At 49.4% G+C, this 2,606-nt stretch overlaps 1 pseudogene; it reads right to left on the reverse strand.

Moving 5' to 3' along the window:
* Positions 1 to 779: 779 nt before the first annotated feature.
* On the reverse strand, positions 780 to 831 carry LOC118965107 (annotated as a pseudogene).
* Positions 832 to 2,606: the final 1,775 nt, after the last annotated feature.

The raw sequence follows: 2,606 nt of genomic DNA on the forward strand, positions 1-2,606 counted from the left end.
GGGCCTGCTTTTCTTCAGTAGGGACAGGGAAGATGGTTAAAATTGATGGGAAGATGGATGGAGCCAAATACAGGACCATTCTGGAAGAAAACCTGATGGAGTCTGCAAAAGACCTGAGACTGGGACGGAGATTTGTCTTCCAACAAGACAATGATACAAAACATAAAGCAAAATCTACAATGGAATGGTTAAAAAATAAACATATTCAGGTGTTAGAATGGCCAAGTCAAAGTCCAGACCTGAATCCAATCGAGAATCTGTGGAAAGAACTGAAAACTGCTGTTCACAAATGCTCTCCATCCAACCTCACTGAGCTCGAGCTGTTTTGCAAGGAGGAATGGGAAAAAATGTCAGTCTCTCGATGTGCAAAACTGATAGAGACATACCCCAAGCGACTTACAGCTGTAATCGCAGCAAAAGGTGGCGCTACAAAGTATTAACTTAAGGGGGCTGAATAATTTTGCACGCCCAATTTTTCAATTTTTGATTTGTTAAAAAAGTTTGAAATATCCAATAAATGTCGTTCCACTTCATGATTGTTTCCCACTTGTTGTTGATTCTTCACAAAAAATACAGTTTTATATCTTTACCCATATTTCTCGCATAATGAATTTTACCGACACAAAAAGATCCCACATTGCCTAGCGTTATTTGTTTTGTCGACATTTGTAAAGTTTCCTGACACATTTGCTGTTTCCATCAGGCCTGTCGTGAAATGCTTTATTCAACATGTACTTTACTCACAGAAAATGTTTGGATTGGAACCTGGTTATTGAAGTAGGGGCTTCTCCTTGAGCAAACCTACTAGACAAATATTAAAAGAGCACTTTTTCCATAAGCTGCATGGAACACAATTATGATCTATACTTGGCATGTAGATTTCTCACTCACGGGTGGCACATATTGGGATATGGGGGAGGGGAATGGGCAGGGTATATGCACATTAATATTAGCATATCAGTACAGTGTGTAGTACAGCATTCTACAGTAAACTACAGTTTACTACATAATTCTATAGTAAGCACTACACATGATCATGGGATACTACAGTGTGTAGTATAGTATTCTACACTATACTACAGTTTACTACATAATTATATAAGAAGTACTACAAATGATTGAGGGATTGTGCGGTGTGTAGTATAGTATTCTACAATATACCACAGTTTACTACTGTCAGGGATCGGACCAATATGCAGCGTGGTAGTTGTCCATGTTATTTAATAAGAAAACTCAACACGAACACAAAATAACAAAGTGAACCGGCAACGAAACAGTCCCGTGTGGCACAAACACAGGAAACAATCACCCACAAAATACCCAAAGAACATGGCTGCCTAAATATGGTTCCCAACCATAGACTTACATAAACACCTAGACCTAGGAAACACCCCATAAACATACAAAACCCCTAGACCAGACAAAACACATAATCCCCCATGTCACACCCTGAACTAACCAAAATAATAAAGAAAACAAAGATAACTAAGGCCAGGGCGTGACAGTAACCCCCCCAAAGGTACGGACTTCGGCCGCACACCTAAATCCATAGGGGAGGGTCTGGGTGGGCGTCTGTCCACGGTGGCGGCTCTGGCGCGGGACGTGGACCTCACTCCACCATAGTCTTAGTCCGTTTTTGTGGCCTCCTAGGAACGGCAACCCTCGCCGCCAACCTAGGACTGGCAACCCTACTAAAGGGTCCCACTGGACTAAAGAAACTCCTCCGGACTGAGGGGCAGCTCCGGACTGAGGGGTAGCTCAGGACTGAGGGGCAGCTCAGGACTGAGGGGCAGCTCAGGACTGAGGGGCAGCTCAGGACTGAGAGGTAGCTCAGGCTGGTTGACGGCTCTGGCAGCTTCTGGCTGACTGAAGGCTCTGGCAGCTCCTGGCTGACTGACGGCTCTGGCAGATCCTGGCTGAATGGCGGCTCTGGCGGAACCTGGCTGAATGGCGGCTCTGGCAGATCCTGGCTGACTGGCGGCTCTGCCGGCTGACTGGCGGCTCTGGCGGCTGACTGGCGGCTCTGGCGGCTCCTGGCTGACTGGCGGCTCTGGCGGCTCCTGGCTGACTGGCAGCTCCTTGCAGACTGGTGGCTATGGCGGCTCCTTGCAGACTGGCGGCTCTGGTGGCTCCTTGCAGACTGGCGGCTCTGGCGGCTCCTTGCAGACTGGCGGCTCCTTGCAGACTGGCGGCTCTGGACAGGTGGGAGCACCTGTAGGGATGAGACGGAGAGACAGCCTGGTGCGGGGAGCTGCCACCCGAGGGCTGGTGAGTGGAGGTGGCACTGGATAGACTGGACCGTGCAGATGCACTGGAGCTCTTGAGCACCGAGCCTGCCCAACCTTACCTGGCTCGATGCCCACTCTAGCCCGGCCGATACGAGGAGCTGGAATGTACGGCACCGGTCTATGCACCCGCACTGGAGACACCGTGCACTCCACAGCATAACACGGTGCCTGCCCGGTCCCTCTCGCTCTCCGGTAAGCACAGGAAGTTGGCACAGGTCTCCTACCTGGCTTAGCCACACTCCCTGTGTGCCTCCCCCCAATACATTTTTGGGGCTGCCTCTCGGGCTTCCTTGCCAGTCACGTTCCCTCGTATCGCTG

The sequence above is a fragment of the Oncorhynchus mykiss genome, chromosome 6, assembly GCF_013265735.2.
Source record: "Oncorhynchus mykiss isolate Arlee chromosome 6, USDA_OmykA_1.1, whole genome shotgun sequence".
Taxonomy (NCBI): domain Eukaryota; kingdom Metazoa; phylum Chordata; class Actinopteri; order Salmoniformes; family Salmonidae; genus Oncorhynchus; species Oncorhynchus mykiss.